Source organism: Aythya marila, assembly GCF_965140915.1.
Source record: "Aythya marila genome assembly, chromosome: 6".
Lineage (NCBI taxonomy): Eukaryota > Metazoa > Chordata > Aves > Anseriformes > Anatidae > Aythya > Aythya marila.
In genome coordinates, this window is record NC_139047.1 from 10,207,401 (window position 1) to 10,227,241 (window position 19,841).

Here is a 19,841-nt window from a genome sequence, read left to right on the forward strand (position 1 = left end):
TGCGAGGGTTTCTGTGGCCACCAGCACTCCCTGTGCATTGCTTCCATCCCCGGCCTGCTGCATTTGCTGCTGATGATGCCATTTTTCCCTAAAGCAGCACCCTTGTTCCTTTAGTCTTGTGTTTGATGGGTCTGGTAGCGAATATTTCGTTAGTCCAGTATTTTTTTCATGCATTTTTGCCTTTGGCTTGCTCCCTGGGGGCTGGAGCCATTTCAGGCTTCACATCCACCTTCCTGAACTGTAGTTAACTCCAGAAACCCTCAGTGGAAATGCTCCACTTAGGAGAAAAACATTCACATTGCACAACTCGTTGCTTTATTAAGATTAAAGGTTTGACTTCCATTTAGCATTTTCCTCTTTTTATTTTCTCCCTGGTGCAGGAATTGACATCCTCGGAGGCTGTGACTCCAGGTGCGGGCCAGCTTCCTGCAGCAGGGGTAAGACACAAGTGAGGGGTTGCAAAGTGCAAACCTGCCACGCATTTTCTTAATGGCTTGAGGAAGCCAGGCTGCTGCGGGGAGCATGGGGCTGGGTGACGGGCTGGGCTTTGCCACTTCGCTTGCTTAACCAAAATGTTGGAAATGCAAAAAAAAAAAAAAAAGCAAAAAAGCTGCACTGAGTGGCTGTTTGTACTGCTGCTGGGTGGCGTCCCTTTGCACGAGGGCTCGCTTACACAGCCCCCGTGCTGGCCTGCTTTGTGCAAGGTCTGCCCCTTGCACGAGGGGCTCCCACACCCCTTGTACACTCCTGTTTTGCACGAGGCGCTCCCACCCCCATTGTACGTGCCCATTTTGCACGAGAACCCCTTGCACACACCCCTTTTGATGACCCCTTGCACAAGGCACTTCACGCCCCTTGCACGCACCTGTTTTGCACGAGGGGCTCCCTCCCCCATTGCACGTGCCCATTTTGCACGAGGACCCCTTGCACACGCCCGTTGTGCACAAGAACCCCTCCCACACCCCCACTTTGCACGAGGCCCCCGTTGCACGAGGGCACCCCCCCTCCCCTTGCACACCCCGCCCCGTGACGTCATCGCCGGGGGCGGGGCGGGCGGCGCGCGCGCGGGTCGGTGGCGGCGGGGAGGCGCGAGCCGGGAGCGGGCACCGGGAGCGGGGGAGCACCGGGACCCGCGGGGATCACCGGGGATCGGAGGGGATCAGCGGGGATCTGCTGCCGCCTGCTCGCAGGTGAGAGCCGGGGGCTTACGGGGCAGCAGCGTGGGTCCCCCCCCTGCCCCGTTGGGGGCTCAGCTCCGCCGGGGAAAAGTTTGCGGCGGCGCCGGGAGGGCGGCGGGGGGGGGTTGCTGCGGGTCTGGGCGTGCAACGGCGGCGGGTGTGCAACGAGGGGGGTGTGCAAGGGTGTGGGAGAGCGGGCAGCGCTGTGAGAGAGCGAGCAATGCCGTGCAAGGGGGTGCAACGCCGTGGGGGTAACGCCGTGTGAGTGTGCAATGCCGTGTGAGTGTGCAATGCCGTGAGTGTGCAATGCCGTGAGTGTGCAATGCCGTGAGTGTGCAACGCCCTGCGAGTGAGTGCATGCAATGCTATGCAAGCGTGCATGCTGCGTGTGCAACGCTCAGTGTGTGCGTGCAACCCTCAGTGTGCATGGGGGTGCTGTGTCAATGTGCAGCGTGCAATGTGCGTGTGCAACGTGGTGCTGTGCAACTGTGTGTGCAAAGTGCATCTGTGTGCAGTGTAAGGGTGCACTCTGGAAGCACACGCGTGCACAACTGGTGTTTGTGCACGCTGTGTGTGCCCAGTGTGAATGTGCACAGCACACGCAGGCAGCGCCGTGCAGGTGTGCATGTGCGTGTGCAAGTGTAGCACGGCGTGCAAGCCCCATGCAGCGTGGGGGGAGTTGTGGCACGGCCGTCAGCTCCCCAAAATAGCCGTGAGCGGGCCAGGGAAGGGACCCGAGCGATGAGCAGGGCACCAGCGCGGTGCCTCGCGGGGTGAGCGCAGCCATTCCTCGCCTCTGCGCTTGGCACAGTAATTATGTTTTCGTTTTAATGAGAAGAAAACCATTTGTGAAACAAAATATTTATTCTAGCCTGGTGGGGTTGCTCTGAAGAGCTTGTATCTATGCTAAGGAGGTGGTTTAGAAACTGCTTTTTTTTTTTTTTTTTAATGAGAAAAACATTTAAATACGGCGAGAAGCTTTTCATCCAGAAGCCTGTCTGCGCGAGGGAGCGAGCAGCTGGAGAGGTCAGGATAGAAAGGGAAATTTGCATCCCGCTTATTCTCCTTATTTTTGAAGAGGGCTGAAAGTTGCCTTGCGTTCGGCTTTGGTGGGCGGATTTCTTAAGGCAGCTGCCCTTGAGGGGAGCCGAAATAAATACAGGTAACTCGGCCTCTGGGTCTCCCAGCCGTGCTTCCTCTGCTTTCCCAAGGCCGTTCTGAAAATGCCTGAGCTTTGCAGGTGGCGCAGGAGGGATGCCGAGCGGGCCGGAGGTTTGCTGCTCTGGCAGAGGACGCGCAGCTTTTACAAGTTGTTTGCCTGGGAGCGGGGTTTGTGAAATTCAGAAGTGTGAATTGCAGCCTGAGCTCGCTTTGTGGCCAGAAATGCTGCTTTAAAAAGAAAAACCAAAGAGTAAAAGGCACTTGCAGGGCCTGGGACTTTCTTTGGGTGAGTTCAGCAGGTCCCTCAGCGGGCGCACACACGTCCTGACGAGCTCCTTCCCTCCCAGCAGGGAGCCTGGCTTTCTGATCGAGGCAAAGCCTTGCTCCCAGGAGCTCGAATGGGAGGATCTGGCCTTCGTTTCATGTCCACCTGATGTCCTGGTAGCACCACAGCCATCCACAGAGCCACGCTGTTTGAGAGCTAATTCCCAAGGATGTGAAAGAAACCTGTGGCATTTGTCCTCATACCAGTTTGGGCTCCTTAATTTCTTCCAGTGGCCCTTGGTCATCACGTACACATTGCTCAGATCAAATGCATCCCTGTAACAACTTTGTCTCTCGTAGAGGACTCTCAAACTGTGATTTATTTTTTGCAGCCAAACCCTGCCTGCCCGTAGTGGAGGCAAGGAGCCGGTGGATTGCCTGCCTGCTCTTTCAAAAGAGTTGCTGGCTTTTTATGTGGTTTGGGCTTGATGAAAAATACCAAACACCGCAAGCCCCAGCGCTGGGAGTCAAGTGATGGCAGCATGTTTTGGCTCCCGTGGACTCAGAAAGGGAAGCATGAGAGTACGGAAGGGGGCATACCCCATGGCTCAGGGGAACAGGAAAACGAAGGAGCTCTACCCCTTATTTTTTCTGTTGTTTTTTGGTTCGTTCCTGTTTGTGCGCCTGTGAATGGTTTGGGTTTGCTTCTTGGCTTGGTCTGGCAGGGGACTCGCCAGGGCTGGGAGCACCCCGCTGTCCCCGCGGTTTTTGGGAGCTGCTGCCAAGCTCCGCTGCGTGTGTTGGAAGTGTTCCCAGGACGGGGTTTGGTCTTTAACGGGTCAAAGAGCTTGCTGTGAGACTTCCAAGTCTCCGGCCCTTGGATTTGTGTTTCCTCTGTGTGAAGGAAGGTTCATGTTTTGGGTGGGTTGGTTGAAAGTGGCGCAGGACCCGGCCGTCATGGGTCCACCTGGGGCATGGGGACAGCGACCATGGGGTGCCCTGTGACACCTGCAGGTGCTCCTTTTGGAGCCAGGTTCGCTCTGCCCTGCCCCAGGGGCTTTAATAAGGACAGCATCAGCTGCTGGGAGGAGACATCAGGCGCTGAGCCGCGAGCAGCATTCCCAGCCCTTGCCAGCTGCAGTCCCGCTGTTCGTGGAGGTGAGGTGTCTGCCATCCTGCCCTCAGCGTGGTGAGCCCTAGGGGAATCCTAGGGCTGAATATTTCTGTGTACACCTGCCTGAAGGTGCTCGGCTCTACCTGGCCCCCGGCAGAGGCATTGCTCCGCACCCCGCAGCAGAGACCACGCATGCAGGGTGCTGTCTGCTGCTGCTCTCAGGGCCGAGGTCGGGTGACGCGCTTCATCTGCGTGAGCAGACGGGGATGATGGATGGGAACATAACTTTGTAGCCTCCAAGCTTTGTACATTAAAATCCAAACGTGGAAGGTGGCTGAGTCATTGTTTTCATCTCTCCTGTTCCTTCATCAGCCAGGCGCTTGGGTGAAAATTAGTGGGACGGGAACACGTGTTTGGCAGCCCCGTGAAGGAACAGGGGGAGAGACGTGGCTTGAGGGGTACTTTGTGTAAAAGTACCACAGCAAAGTACAAGTACAGCAAAGTGTTGGCAAGGGGGTGGTTTTGGGATGAGGGGGTCCCTCTGCGCCCTTCAGCTGTGCCTTGTGCCTTGGTGCAGGTGTGGAAGCACATGGGGTTTGTTAGCATGGGTGTTATATGCATGGTGAGAGGCAGTGTGTGAGGTTTTAGGACAAAACCCACTTAGCCTGGGTACAGGATGGGGGGACGGAGTGAAACGAGCGGAAATTTGGACACCGAAGCAGTGGTCCTGCAGGGAACTGAGACCAAAGTCTTTCAGGTCCCGTGTGCCTCCTCGCCACTGCAGCCACTCGTGATGGGTCTGAAGGACTTAACCGGGGTGAGTTTAGTCTGGATCTTCTGTTCGAGACCTTTGTGCAAATTGGGGATGGGCAGCGGAAAGTGGTGGCGTGCGGTCCTGGAGAAGCCTCTGCTGTCACTGAGCGCTGGCAGTCGGGAGCAGCGACGTCTGCCGAGTTGCCTTTGGGAGTAAAAATAGTCTTTGTCAGTGCCGAGCTCGAGTCATGTGTTTGTGGGAGACATTCAAGTTTAACTCTGGCGGCCGTGCCGATTTCTTTGTTCATGTCCGTGCCCAGAGCCAGCAGCGGGGACGCGGGGTCTGTGAGCTGGGTCTCTTGGGCACCGGGCTCCGAGAGCTGTAATTAAACAAAGAGAAACTTTCTTTTTTTTGTAACTGATCCAGCTTGCAGAAAATGGCAGCTAACTTAAGGGAGGAAAACAAAACAAGGCTTTGCCTGGCCAGAAAAAGCGTCCTCACATCTGTGGCATTTCCTCTCTTTCTTTCCCTCTCGCCAGCCTCCCTCCCCAGCCCATTGCATCCTGACGGTAGCATTGAAAACCTGCGATCAGATTAGCTGTACCAGGGTGGGGTTGCTTGCAGCCTGGACGAGCAGCGTTTCCCAGCCGGGTGCTGAGCCCTGGGAATTACTGTTCTTTCTCCCTGAACAGCAGGCGCTGCGTCTCCGACCCCCAACCCCTCCGTGCTGCCTTCTGCCCTCGTGAGAGCTGTGGCTGGCATTTTTTTGTGTGTGTGTGGCCGTGCCTGTGGTACAGGTGGAGCTACTGAAGTCTGCAGGAGAGCTCAGGGAACAGTTCGTAACACACCTGGTCTGCGAACAGCCTGTTCTTTGCCATTCATTGGGGTTGATATTATGGAGGAAAAAAAAGCAAAGATCAGTAGGCGTATCCCTGAGCTCTTCACCTGAATCCCACTGGGTTTAAATACACTTCTGTGTGGCTGTCTGCCCCTTCAGCTGCAGAGCCCAGCTCCCGGAGCGCTGCCACAGGGCAATTTTCCTGATGTTCCCACTGGGAAGAGGTTCAGCGCTGGCTGCGTGGCCGTATCCTGCGCTGAGCAGCCTGCATCGGTCTCAGCAGCCTCCTTGCAGCTGTATCCTCGGTGGCTGGCGTTTGGATCCGCTGGGGTCCCTTCCACCGACATCCCCTGGGGAGGGTGGAAAATCCCGCATTGGAAAACACAGCTGCAGGGGATGCCCAGGTTGCTCTGTGTCTGTGAATTTGCTTTTCTGATGCTAAGTGGCTGCTCTATATTATTTTATTTTATTTTTTTGCTTTCCTTTTTCACAGAATCACAGGAAGGTTTGGGTTGGCAGGGATCTCAAAGACCTCTCAGTGCCACCCCTCAAGCAGAGCAGGGCCCATCCAGCCTGGCCTTGGGCACTGCCAGGGATGGGGCACCCACAGCTCCTCGGGGCAACCTGGGACAGGGCCTCGCCGCCCTCAGAGTGAAAAATTTCTTCCTTAAATCTAACCCAAACCTCCCCTGGCTTTCCTGGGGCTTTCTTTGGAGAAGGATTTTTCGATACCAGCTTTCCGGGACGCGGCTCCGTCTCAGAGCTTTGTGGCAGCTGGTCTCATCCAGGAGAAAAACACGGCGGCCACAAAGCAAGCCTTTCTTCTGGCCATTGTGAGCGTTGCTTGGTTATCTCCAGGCAGGGGCTGCGGGCAGACAAAGTATTTACTGTCCCTGGGAGATGGCGATTACCTCCGTCAGCAAAACGTCTCTGTGCAGGGTGGCCTGTTTGTGTTCTGCCGGCTCTGGCCTTGACCAGCTTATCGTCCTGCGAGTTACGGGCAGCGTTGCTCAGTTCCCGGGGCTTATCGCGCCTGCTGTAGGCTGGGACGGGGGAAAGATGCCCTAGGATCAGGACGTGGGTGACAGATCTCTTCCCACATCTGCTACAGCCTTCCTGCGTGTCTTCTGGAGAAGTCTCCATCCCAGAAAAAAAGGCCCGCCGGGCAGCCCTCGTGCAGCCTACGTGTTCGCACGGCCGCTGCATACACAGCCTTTCGTTTTCTACATCCTGTTCAGCCAGCCTGGTAGTGAAAAACAAATGGATTTTTTTATTTATGTTTTATTTTTTTATTTGGTAAGCTGCTTGGAGTCCGAAAACACTGCTGAGAAACAGCTCAGTGCGATCAGTAAGAGTTTCCAAGTAATTGTTCTCCTGCCTCATGCTGCTGCTGAGGTGTGGCCGGTGCTCCCTGGAGAGTGCCCGAGCTGCTCACAAGGAGCCTTTCCAAAATGCGTAACGCAGAGCCCTGTTCCTGAAAGTTAATCACTGCAGAAAACGCTTTAATTAACTCAATTAGCCAGACAGTCCATCTGGACTCCTGCAGTGCTTCGTTAAATCCCACGAAACGAGGTCACAGCTTTACCCTGGGGAGGGGGACGGCCTCCTTCAAGCCCTTCGGGGTTGTGCTGTGGGCTCCGACACGGAGCTGGTGGGATGGGCGATGGGTTTCTGCTGCCGCTGCTTTCCCAGCGCTGTGGTAGCTGCAGCAAAGAGGAAATGTTTTCCAGGGAGTGTGTAGACATTAGCAGAGACCCAGAGGGCTTCTAGTGGGATGCAGACAGGGTTGTCATTGCAGCCGATGCAATGCCACAGCCTTGCGGTGGTGAGTGAGAATGTCCTCACTGGTGCCCCAAATTACCTGGTCGAAAGAGCTCCTCTTGCAAACCTGCAGCTGAGATCCCTTGAACTCAAGGGATTTGAAGGTCACTGACAGCGTTGGCCTCTGCTGCAGCTGGTGGGTAAGCAAGGCTTTTTTGGGGGGCTTTTTTTTTTTTTTTTTCTTTTCACCTGATGTTAGCACCTTGCCCACCAAAGAGACGGGGGAGAAATGAATTTGGGGGGCTCAAGCTTGCTCAGCACAGCAGGGCGACTGGACAGAGCAGCTGGTGCCTCTCCTGCTCTACCTATTAATAGGAGCTGTTAAAATGTGAACCAAGTCCAGGATGCAGGACATGGCCAGGCATGGAAACAGTGAGCAAAAAGCTTTAGCCCAGAACACCGTTGGAGCAGAGGAATGCAGGGTCCTGCAACAGGGATTTGGGGAGGAGGGCAAACGTTTAACCCTCTCTGTGTTTTCCCTCAGCAGGGGTGACCTTTCTGTCCCAGCTTTACCTTGGTGTGTTGACCTCTGTTTAAATGTGATGGGGAGAGGAGTTAATCTCATGTTACAAACGTCCCTGGGGAAAGCTGCTTGCCATCCTACTGCTGCTGCCACATTTCCTGCTACCTGGCCATGGTGGGAAGCCCCAACGCAGCGAGGCAGTGATGCCTCCTGCAGCTTAAATGGGCTGCAGAGGTGGCCCTTGTCTGCAGAGCTGCATGTCCTGAAGGGTTTGAGGTCTGGCTGATAGCTCCGGGCTTGCTGTGCTGAGGGGGAAACTGAGGCACAGAGCACTGGCATTGCCCAGGGGCACTCTGATCCCAGGGTCAAACCCCGGTCTCTGCAGTTGTGGAGCCCATGCCACGAAAAATGGGTTCCAAAATCACTTCAGAAACATATTCAGGGGGAAAAAATGTCACGGTGTCCTGTTCGCCCTACAGGCAGGCAAGATAAAAGGAGTAAAAATCTTTGCAGTTTGGCCTAATTTTTAGTGAATTGTGAATGGAAAGCAGCGATGCCAGGGCTACATCAGATGGTCTGCTCGCTCAGAGGGGGTAGGGGAGGTGTTTTGCTTTTGAAAAGGGCAGGTGGTTCCTGGCTTAATGCTGCTTTAGGCAATTTAGCTTGCGAAAGCAGGGCAGGAGGTAATTCCCTGCATGTAGCCAGAGATGGGTTTCTGCTGCCAGGTGCAAATCCTGCTTATGGCTCCTGGGTGTGCATGTCGAGGAGGGGCTGGGGTTTTGATTCCTCCCGTTCCTTTGTTTTTGCTCGCTCTGCTGTGGGAGAGCCTGAGACGTAGGGGAAGAAATACTGGTGTGGCTGGCTGCTGGTGGCTGCTCGGCCGCCCTGCTCCGCTGGGGTGCTTGCTCGAAACACGAGTGCTGCGGTGCCTAACTGCAGAGACCCCCAGGTCCACGCATCCCAAACCTGCTCCAGCTGGGCCACCCCGAGCTGGATGCCCAGCCCCAGGTCCCGGCACCTCCTGAAGCTCCCCAAGGAGGAGCCCCCCCAGGCTCTGGGCAGCCTGTGCCAGGGCTGCGGCACCCGCCCAGCACAGCAGTGCTGCCTGGTGCTCAGAGGGAGCCTCCTGGGCTCCAGGCTGTGCCCAGGGCCTCTCAGCCTGGCACTGAGCACCACGGGACGGTGCATCCAGGTCCCTCTGGATGGCTGCATGGCCCTCTGGTCAATCTGCCACTTCCCCTAGTTCTGTGGCATCCACAAATTTACCGAGGGTGTGCTCTGCCCAGATGGTTAAAGAAGATGGTGTCCTGCAGACCATAGGGATGGGGTGGTGGGATTTGAGTAAGCCTGGCCCAGCCTGTGTTGAGGCAGCTTCTGCTCTGTGTTTGCCTTGTATCTGGCTGGCCATAGGCTCAGCAGCAGAGGAAACGTGCTCTCTGGCAGAGACCCAGGCCATTCTCTTCTAGGGGCTCCACACCGGCCAGAGCTATTCTTAGTCACGCCTCAGATAAAGCTTGGCCTGGGCCTGGGCCACGCCGCTCTGCCGAGAAGGGAGAGGGAGGGCTGCACGCACACAACCGTCCTGCTGTAGGACAGGCTTCTGGCCCATGTGTCGGACACAAACCAGCTGGTTTCAGCGAGATTAGTGGCTTTGAGAGCAACCTGGCTGCTCCGGGTTGGAGCAGCACCCACGAGTACCCGGCCCTGTCCTGGCTGATGCTTGGGGACAGCATGTAGGAAAACAGGAGTTGTTGGGGCTGTGGAGTCTGGGGAAAAGGAGGTTGTAGCAAGGAGGTGTCTCTTTTCTCAGGGGATGTGAGAACACCTCAAATTGCACCAGGAGAGGTTTAAGTTGGATGTCAGGAAGAATTTCTGCGCGGACAGGGTGGTCAGTATTGGGACAGGCTGTCCGGGGAGGTGGCAGAGTCCCTGTCCCTGGAGGTGTTTAAGAGAAGTGTGGATGTAGTGGGCTTGGTAGTGTAAGGTGATGGTTGGACTTGGTGACCTGACCTGTTGTCTGTATGAATTGGATGGATCCATCTGAAAATCTGTCTGGTAATTTGTGTTTCTTTCAATGCAGGACAGTCCTGAGCCTGGCAGAGCGATAGGAAATCACCTGTGTGTTTTTTCTTTGCATGCTCTCTTGGGATCAAAAGATGTCCCTGCTCATCCCTCATCCCCCCAGCACTTTCAGGGCTGCTTCTTCCTCTGGTGCCTTGGGTAGCTTGTGGGGAAGGTGGAGGTGTTTGTGCAGAGTGAAGTGAGTCGCTTGGGAAGGGTTGGGGTCCCCGTTCTTCTTTTCTGTCCATGAATGGGTTATGGGGGAATCACTTGGACACAGAGGTATACACCCAACTGTTAAAATTCCTATATAGTGCTGTAAGCACTTCTTCCTCCCTTTTGCCTTTCAGCATCATGAAAAAAGTCACTTTTTACGCCTTTTTCACCACAAAAATGCAAGTTATGTTGGAGAAATTTAGAATGAGGTCTAGCTGATGATCAGATATCTAGCTGAGCAAATCTTTGACTTCTGAACTAATACCTCTTAAATTAATAAAGCATTATACTACTTCTGTAGTAAAACTCTGGTCTGTAAGACTTAGAAATAGCTTTTTTGAACACCCCAGTATATTTGTTTTTTTCTGAATTACTAAAACATTGTTAGTTACCCTTTCGAAAACAGAGCTGGCAGTAGTAAACCCTAAATTTGAAAAGTGCTTGCTCTCTGGTGAATGCACGCAGTGTTTCAGTTGATGTTCGTCATCAGGGCTCTGTGAGCTGTAAATGTAGTTTACTGGGATCGCACATGGAAAACCCAGCTGAATTCCATGTAAAAGCAGAACTGGCAAGGTTGTAAATGGTGGTGGAAGTGGCCTTCCTTTTGTTTTTCTTTTTCCCTTCTGGTCAGTGTAAGAAGGAAGTTTCCGTTTCTTTTCTGTTGATCGAGTACTTGTGTCATTCTTCTAAATATAAAACTGTCCTAGTGCATCAGCCATGCCTTTGTTTTCACGTCTTTCATGTGTTACTTCAAGTAAGTTTTAATTAGAAAAAAAAAAAAAAAGAGAGAAAAGAGATTAAGTCCCTCTGCATTGGTTTGTTATGGAGGCTCAGTTTTCCCATCAAGAGCATATCTAATTCTGCCTGTCCATGTCTGGGTGCTCTGATGCATTTTATTATTATTATTTTTTTTTTGTTGAGGGGACTTTGGTGTGACCAGAGGGCTGCAGCAGCTCATTGCAGCTCAGGAAAGGGAGTAATTAATGGCCACGTTAGCCTTAACACCCTGTCGTAGCTCCGGTTGTGTAGGTCAGTTGGTAAAGACGGCCATGGATGGTGTCGTGGCATGTTTGTTGATCCCAACCCATAGATAGGGAGCCTTAAATAGGGAGCTACAATTAAAATACAAATACAACGATGGGTATTAAAGCAGCTGTGAAGCAGAGCTAGCACTGCACTGCTCAGGCTGGAGTTGCTTTCCATAAAAATCAATCAACAGAGTAAGTTCTTCACTGCAAATGACCATTGCTCAATTGACACAAGGAAGTTATCTGTCCATAAGTATGTTCATTACTTTTTTTAACCAATTTTAACTGTTAGTTTCTAAAATAAGGCGTTCCTCCAGAGGCAAAGGACAAGAATTGGGTTTTCTGCATCCCACGGGATGGCTGTCAGTAACAGCTTTGTCTGTTTTTTTTCTCAAATATGGGTGCTTTTGTGTTGGCTTCAGACAACCCTGTAATACGCCGGAGTCTGTTAACTCTACTTCACCCCTACTTCAAGCCGCAATAATCTGAAATTTGACGGTGTAGTCTGTTACCATAGAAATCTCAGCGGGGATAAATTTAGCGCTCCGCTTTCAGGCTCGAGCAGGGGAGCTGCGAGCAGCTTGCCCAGGTTGCTTGCAGCCTCGCGTCTTGGGTGGCTTTCCTCGCACCGATGGCAAGCAGCAGATGAGGAGTGAGGGCAGGAACATCTTCCAGCCTTGCCCGGGGCTGTCTTTTCTGAGAAAGCAACGAGTGAATAACTTGTCCTTCAGAAACGCTTCTTTAAGCGTGGGGAAAAGCCTTCATGGGCTTCCCATGCCTTTCAGGTGCTGTTTTAATTTTGCCCACTGACTAACGCTGTAAAGATCACGTCCAAGATTCAGCCCTGCTTCGTCCAGGAGCGAGAGAGATTTTGAGCGTGTTGCCAAATGTTTGGAAATGGCTATTTCTGTGCCCGAATATCCTGCTAAAGACAGGCTTCCTCCCCTGAAATGCCTCACCCCAGAGGAGGGGGGCTGCTGGAGGGTCTGGCTACATCCCAGCAGGGAGAAGCAGTGCGGCTTTGACATTGCACGCCGAGAAGTTGCACGAGATGGGCCTGCAGTGTCATTTCATACCACATTAATTTGAGAGCAGCCAGGCAGGGGCCTGGTGCGTTTCAACTAAAACAAAACTTTAACACTTCAAAGTGCTCACCTTTCTTTGCAGATGAACCCTTCCAGAAATGCTCTGGTCTGACAATAATGAAATTGGTTTCTTATCAGCTATCTGACCTCCGATGATGAGATCAAACAGCTTTTACCTGACGCGACTGAAACAGCAAACTCTGATGCACAGGGGTGTGGGTTGTGTTATTATTACTTTTTTTTTTTTTTTTTTTCCCCTCATGGTACTATTGATGTTATGGAAGTGCTTTGAGGCGCTGATCAGATTGTATCTGGCATCCCTGACCCCTGGGTTGTGCTCTCCCCTGGTTAATTTGCAGGTTGCCTAAAGCCTCCGTGCAGTTTCGCAAGGTTTTCATTTAAGGGATAACTGTAATTAAATGATTTCAAGAAGCCATGGTATTTGCTCTTCTGTTGCATAAACAGAGGGTTGTTTTGGCTTATCTTAAACCTGCTGGCTGACAGAGCTTGTGTCTGCACCTGGGAAGCTTTGTTGGTTAAAATGCCGTGCGTGGATGAGCTCTAATCTAAATTAAGGTAAGAACTCGGCTGCTGAAATCCACCTGAAGCCAGCCACGTGGTCTTCTGTGCCCATGTAATGAGCCTGGTGTTGAAAGCACGCTCGGGATTGAACCAGCAGTGCTTTCCTGGACAGGTATGCGACTCGCTGGAATCGTAGATGAGATTAAATTGAAAGAACAGGGCCGAGAGGGGTGTTTAACAGCCTCTGCTCCTCAGGAGGAAGAAGCAGGGAGAAGAGAACCTTCCTGGTGCGAATTTACCACGCAGCCACTGAGAGGAGAAAGCACAGGACAAGCAACGTGGACCAAGTTAGCAGAAGTACGGACAGCTCACAGCTTTTTGCAGCACATCCTAGTCCTCACCCTGGGTCTGAGCAGATGCCTGCCCTCACATCTAGTTCTTCCACCCCGGGCTGCATGCCTGCCCTTCAGAGGAAAGGCAGAACGAGCTGTGGGGCTGCTTTTCAGGCATCTTACTGCTCTGAATTAGCTTTTCAGCACGGGATCACAGGCCAGGGTTGAGTCAAGCACGGAGCAGGAACCTGTATTCTGGTTTAGCAGAGCGTTTTCTTCCTTGCTTTCATGCAAGAGACTGTCAGCTCCAGCAAACAGTTAAGCTGCTTAAAACCAGGTGTCATGGGGAATCTGCCTGGGAAATGTTTACCGAGGCAGAGTGCTTAAAAATGCTGTTTTGAGGGAATTCATTGCAATGTGCTGATTGCATTTGTTTCTGCCTAATTCAGGCTTGTGATAGATTTTGGCTCCTGTCAGCATTTTCAGCATAGCTGAAAGCATCGTGTAATCCACCAGCAGATCAGTACCTGGGCTAATCAACAAGGTGTGTAAGAACATTAAATCAAGGTTAAGCTTTTGCACGAGCTCATCACTCGAGTGAGTTCCCCTGTATGATAATCCAAAGAGGTTTTATTCATTAGTGCGAGGAGCTGGCTGCTAGGTGCTGGCTGTGGAGCATGCTCAGGCAGTGAGCTGGGAACGAAACCCCTCTTTTTTTTTTTTTCTTTTTTTCCCCAAAGGAAGTTCCCCAATGTTTCCTCAAAATAGGTCAGCAGCAAGCCCAGCTGACTCTGGGGCTGCATCTGGCTACCTGCTTACGATGTCCTCTACGTGGGGGCTGCTGTGGGGCCGTCCTAGGATGTGGTACCTCTGGTCTTGAGTAAAACCTTTTCTTTTCAAGTGCAGCAGCTCAGGTAAGTCCCGAGGACCACGCAGGATGGATTTTCAGTCTGTGAGATGTGTCCTGGCTGGGTATGTGGGCAGAGAGCTGCACAGAGTTGTCTCTGCATCGCTCTGGGGGAAAAGAGGGAGTGTAAGTGAGGGGCTAGCTCATCTCCAAAGCTTTTGGCTCAAGGAAAGCCTTTCACAGTGCTTCAAGCTTCCACATCTCAGTTTACCAGCTTGCTGCCATGGTTAAAAGGGTGGCCACGGCAGCACAGTGATGTGACTTTGTGGGTGCACTTGCTTGCCTTGGTGTGTCCTATGCCAGAAGGCACGTTTCTGGCTGCTCTTAGCCAGAAATGCTCTTTCTGAGCATTGCCCTGAGGTTGTGTGGGGAACTGTGAGGAGCATCTCTTCCACACGAAAAAAAAGACCCCAAAGATCATCAGGGCCAACCATCCTCCTCTTCTAAGGCATCAGATAAAAGATTGTGAGCCACAGAGGGGATTTCTGCTGACAGACAAGGCTGTCTCTTCCTTAAAAGCATCTCCCTGTAGTCAGTGGCTGGATTGCGCCTCTGGAAATCAGGGTTTCACTCCTCCTTTGTCATAGGATCCCTGTGTTGGCTTGTTCTGAGGCCCAGACTGGCTCAAATATCAGTTCCCCCTTTTCTGAAAGGTCGATTGTTCCTTGCTGTTGGCTCTGAGCAAACCTCAGGAGCTGCAGCTGCCGGCAGAGCTCTTGGACTTGCAAAGACCTTTGGAGGGGCTTGCAAAGACCTTTGGAGGGGCTTGCAAAGACCTTGGAGGGGCTTGCAAAGACCTTGGAGGGGCTTGCAAAGACCTTGGAGGGGCTTGCGAGGGCTGGGAGGAAGAGCAGCTGCTGTTCCCAACCCCTGCAAAAGCCGCTGGCTGCTAACAGCACCGAGCAAAACCCATCTCTTCATTCCAAAGCAGGGACACCGTGCCCCAAATTGCCGTGCTGCCGAGCTGAAAGCAGGTAATGAAGCTGGTGCAGAGGGCAGGGAAAGTTGCCCGGGTGCTTACGAAGAGGCAGCGCCCGGTGTGCTCCTGAAGTGCTGGCTCCTCGCCCTCCTCTGCCCCAGCAAACGTCCTCCGGGCGCAAATAGGGAGGGTGGCTTCGTGCTGAAGCTGCTAATTGGTGCCTCGCAGCAGCGATTCCCGGAGCCGCCTCTGCTTCGTTGCCTTGCTGCTCGGCTCTGCACGTTCGCAGGCACTGTCCTGGGCTCCCGTTCCCTTTGGAGGTTTTGTACGGGGGTTTGTGGCTTCTCTGTTTAACCCCTGGGAGCTCTGCGCTGGGTGTGATTTGGGATTTTCGTGCTCTCCATGGTCCCCGTGAGGACTTGGTTGGAAGAACCTCCCTGCTCCCCAAGGAGGAGCCCCCCCAGGCTCTGGGCAGCCTGTGCCAGGGGCCCAGCACAGAGCTGCTGCCTGATATTTAGGCAGAAAAAATAGGCCTGGGGGCCGCTCTCCAATCTGAGCACCCTCTGAGCTGGACTTTGTGCTTTGCGTTTGCAGGGTCGGGGCTGGAAGCCGGGAGCGCTCAGTGGCACGATGCGTTTCACAAGCCCTCTCGGTGGGTTTGCTGTCGGCTCCCAGCCGTCCTGACCTGGCTTTGGTGGCGTTTCGGTCCCCTCACTGAATTCTGCAGCGGAGGTGAGCGTTGCTGGGGCAGTGGTTTCTCCTGGCTCAGTGGCTGGTTGCATGGGGAACGGATGGCGAAAGCAGTGGGGAGCTGTAGGGCTGGGGACCAAGCTTGGCAGGCGCTGCAGGGAAAGCTCTCTTACCCCAAAGACACCTGATCTGTATTTAGCTGCTTGCATCTCCGTCTCCAGCACTGACTTTCAATGAGACTCGTGCTCCAAAGTCATTGCTATAAAAGGAAGCTTTTCCTGTCCTTCCTTGCCTCGCTTGCAAAGGGTAACGCACCCATTAGGGAGGCTGCAGCGGGTTCCCTCTCTCTAGGTGCCAGCAGACACCGGGAACACGTCCTCAGCAATAATCACATTTTTTTTCCCCTGCAGTGCCCCCCATGCCCCCGAGAGCTGTGAGTCAAATTGCTTGCACGTGCCAAATTCCCATCCTTTGCGTGCTGGGGCTGGCAAAGAGCACCGTGCTCGGCAGGAGCCCTAAATGGGAGCAGCTTGCGGCGCTCGGCATGCCAGCATCCTCAGGAGAGGAGGAAGACGAGGGTGTGCAGCATCGTCCTGCCGTTCCCCTGGCTCCCTGCCTCCCCGTCCTTGCAGGCTGGATTTTTCCAGAGCTCTTGGCACGGGCTGTGCTCCCTGGCCAGCACTGCTGCCGGCTGCCAGCACCGAGCCCCTGCTGCTCGGCACACAAAGTGGGATCGGCACGATCAGCAGGGTGGGCACAGATAACTATATATATATATTTTTTTTTCTTTCCAAATGTTCCAGTTTCTTATTTCGGGACCTGAACGTCAGAGAAGATCTGCAGCCTCCTCGCTGGGGCTGGGCAGGGTTTGTGCCGTGTTGCACGCAGCCTCCCGGGGTGGGACCTGAAGCAAACCCATGGGAGATGAGGGCACCGTGGGAGGGACTGGAGGTCCCCGTGTTCCTGCAAGTCCCTTCTCGTTTGCTGAAATAACTCGTTTCCTTCTCTCACGTCTCCCAGGAGTTGTTCCGGGGCATACGTGAGTTCAGACAAACATGTTCTTTCTGGTACAAAGAGCTTGTGTTTTGTGTTGTCTTAAGGAGCGTTTTATCTTTGGTTGGGTTTTTTGTTTTTGTGTGTTTTTTTTGAAAGATGAAAGCATTGGCTGTGCAAACACAAGCGGTAAAGCAGAAGGAGGAGGTGACAGAAAGGTGACAAACTTGGGAATCACCAGGGTATGTGGCCCGAGATGCTTGGGCCAGGCTTCTAGAGAAAAAACAACAGCAGGCAGCTCTTCTTTACCAGCACGGCTCAAAGTGCCTTACAGAAGAGGCCAGGCGGGCAGGGGGCGAGATGCTTTGCCCCCAGGACTCCTGCCCAAGGTCAGCAGCACACAAGAAGCCGGGATTCACTGCAGCGTGCTGGCTGCCAGACCCTGCTGCCGTGGCGGTGGCACCAGGGGGAGGTCTGCTATACTTACAGCAACATTTTTGGTGAATTTATTGCCTAAGATGAACGTGCTCCATGGGTAGCTACAGAAAATTAATTTCTGGCTACAAAGAGTTAAATTCACAAATAATGCTGACTGCGTTTTAAAACTTCCAGAACCGCTTCTGTTGTATTTGTTGTTGTTTTTTTAGGAGAGCTGGGGGGATCTTGACTTTGGTAAATGGTAAAATAATTAGCAGCAAATGACTGGCGTTGGTCTTGGCTTTGGTGTGGGAAGCTGGGGGAGGAAGATGAGCGGTGGATTACGAGCTCTTTCTTCTCTGGGGGTCTGTGCAGCCAGAGGGGGAAGGTTCCCCAAACTTTTTCCCCTGAAGGATTTGATGGGCTTTTTATTATTACCCGGGGAGAACAGGCCTGCGAGCACAGCAGTTTGTGCAGCATCCTCCCCACCACCCTTTGGCAGCCTGCTGCCCTTCGTTTGGCTGCCCGTGGAAGGTCCTGGCTCCATCTGCAGCCCCGTGCTTGGTACCGGGCAGCCCCGCGAGCCCTCCCTCTTATCAGCAAAAATTCTCAGCAGGTTTGTGCGTTTTGTGCCATACCTGGGGATGCTCCCAGGAAGCCACCCCTGGGCAGGGAGCAAATCCTGCTACCTGCCCTCAAGGATTTGGCTTCTGTGTGCTGCCGAGCTGTTATTGTATTTCTCTGCCCGCAGACGTGGGGATTAGACCGCCGATGAGGATTTTTCCCGAAATTGCTTTTCTGCACTAATCCAGTTTAGCCTGGCTGGGATGCCTGTGCTATGCCTTTGCTTCATAGTTCAGCGGTGATTAAATTCCCTAGATAAGATACGGGCCTCTTTGTCAATCCAGCATGAGAATAAGGCTTAAACAGAGGTGCCGAGCCGGGGAGGCTCAGCTGATGGCAGAAATAACCGCGGTGTGCAGCCAGAGGTGGACGTGGACTTTAATCCCTCCGGTATCAGCTTGGTGTGACCAACGGGGCTATAATGGGGGGGGAGGATGGGGCTTGCTGCTGCCGTCCCCATCATGCCACCATCAGGCCGGGCACCGGGGTCTGTGGGGTGGATAAAAAGCAGAGAGGAGAGCACAGAGGAGCAGGAGCAGGCTGGGCTGGGGCTTGGTTTCCGGGCTAAGCCACCCCTCCCGACAAGGAGCAGCATCCGCTGCAGGGAGCGGCGTCTCCCCGTCCTGGGTCCTGGTCCCCTGCTGCCACCGGGGGCTCGATGCTGCTCCTCATCCCGCTCACCACCAGAGCCCCCACGTCCCACAGGGGGGAGGTCCGGGAGCAGGCATTCCCCAAATGGCTCTGATTCAAGACCCGGGAGATCCTGCTGGCCGGGGACAGCACGTGGAGGTAATTAGCCCCGAGAAACCGCGAGGAGAGGAGCGTGGTGAGGGTCTGGTGTTTGCCTGCCCCGCCTGGGTGTTGTCCCCACCAGACCAAACTTATTTGTAGCCCCGGCTGATGAAAAGCTGAGTCTGCTCGGCGAGTCGCCGTCGCCAGTCGCCGTGTTGATTCTCGGAGGGGTGAGTCACAGGATGTGAGTCCAGAGGCTCGTGATGTCCCCCGGGCGCAGAAATCCAGCGGGCAGGGTGGGGAGGAGGCAGCAGCTGCTGTCACCCCGTGGGATGTCAGCACAAGGAGCCATGCACGGGGAAAGCAAGCTCGTTTTCGTGCTGGTGGTTGGCATTGGATTTTTTTGCCTTTCCCTTCTGGGAGGAGCAAACTGGCACGAAAAGGGGATGAAGGTGCTTTGGAGCTGGGTGTGTGTTGAGGTACCATCATCTTCCTCGCTTGCACAGGGCGAAGTGGTCGCAGTGGGCTCCTCGCCTCGTCCCTGCGTGCTGCCAGACAGGGACGTGCACGGGGGGAAAAGGTCTTCACTAACTCGCCCCCCGTTTCCTTTCCTCCACTCATTAAGGATGCTGTTTATTGCTGTGGGACAACAGATGGACCTGTGTTGTGTTTTTTTGTCCTATTCTGTATTTAAAGTGCTTTCAGAGGAGTTTGCAGCCCATTGTGTTTCAGCCCTGGCTATAGAAGTGACTTCCAAACAATTCCTGCCACGGCAACCCAGCACCCGCCTGTCCCCTTTTATTCTCACCTAGTCCAGGTTTGAAGGAGCAGGCTTATTCCTGCTGATTTGTTATGTCCTGGCTCTGCATTCAGAATCAGCCCTGTTCCTCTCCTGGGAGCTGTCAGCTCCAAAACATTAAAAAAATCCCTAAAAATTGCAGTGGGGTGGGTGCACCCACATCCTTCTGTGTGTTGCTACATCCAGAGCAAGATCCTGCATTAGGGAGAGGAAATGGCTTTTCATAATCAGTCATTTTTAATGTACATTCTTGCTGTCTTGCGAGACTTGGGATGCATGTAGGGCTTATTTTCCCAGCTGTTTCTCTGCACAATCACATCTGGCACAGCCCTTTAGCATAAAGCTTCCCATGTCGTGGTTATGGGAAGACGGGGAGGGGGAGCATCCCTCCCTGTACATTCCAGGCACTGCGAGGCTCATGGGTGATACTGAAAATATTTGGCACTGGACTACCAAGCAGGTATTTAAAAATGTATTCATGGCTCACACTTTAATTCCCAGGAAAGCCACTTATCTATGACTGGTTTCTTTCTTGCTCAAGAAGCCTTCGTGCAGTGCTCACCACGCAGGGACAACCTTTGGGCTGTCAAAGTGTTTGTTTAGTCTGGCTTTTCTTTGTTTGCTTTTAAGAGGATTGTGTGCGAGAATTGCTAAAATTGGGGAAAATTCGCCACTTTAGGTGTTTCTGTGACGATGATGCTGCACATCTAGAGCTGGAGCTTGTGCCGGTGTGGAGCCAGAGGGCTTTAACCCTGCAGCCCGGCAGCAGAACCCCTACAAGACCCTACCAAGTTTCTGTGGGGTTTGCAGGGGCAGAACCCAGGGTGTGCAAACCCCTCTCCCTCCAGAGTGCTCCAGCAGGACCCCAAACAACTCTTCTCCAAGAGAAAAGTGTTTGCAGAAATGTTCTCCCTTTCCTTTCA

The 19,841-nt window shown here is 53.4% G+C and overlaps 1 protein-coding gene across 5 annotated transcripts in view; it reads left to right on the top strand.

Moving 5' to 3' along the window:
• Positions 1-1,087: 1,087 nt before the first annotated feature.
• Positions 1,088-19,841, top strand: part of SH3BP4 (SH3 domain binding protein 4) — a 38,025-nt gene continuing 19,271 nt past the window's right edge. Inside the window, exons 1-2 of one of the 5 annotated variants that reach the window (XM_082763754.1) lie at positions 1,105-1,190; positions 15,258-15,395. The gene's annotated coding sequence lies outside the window, so the exon portion shown is untranslated. Of the gene's footprint in view, positions 1,191-15,257; positions 15,396-15,805; positions 16,104-17,925; positions 18,177-18,202; positions 18,350-19,841 lie in introns of those variants that run through there. The other 4 variants (XM_082763753.1, XM_082763757.1, XM_082763755.1 and 1 more) reach the window with 4 other exon arrangements.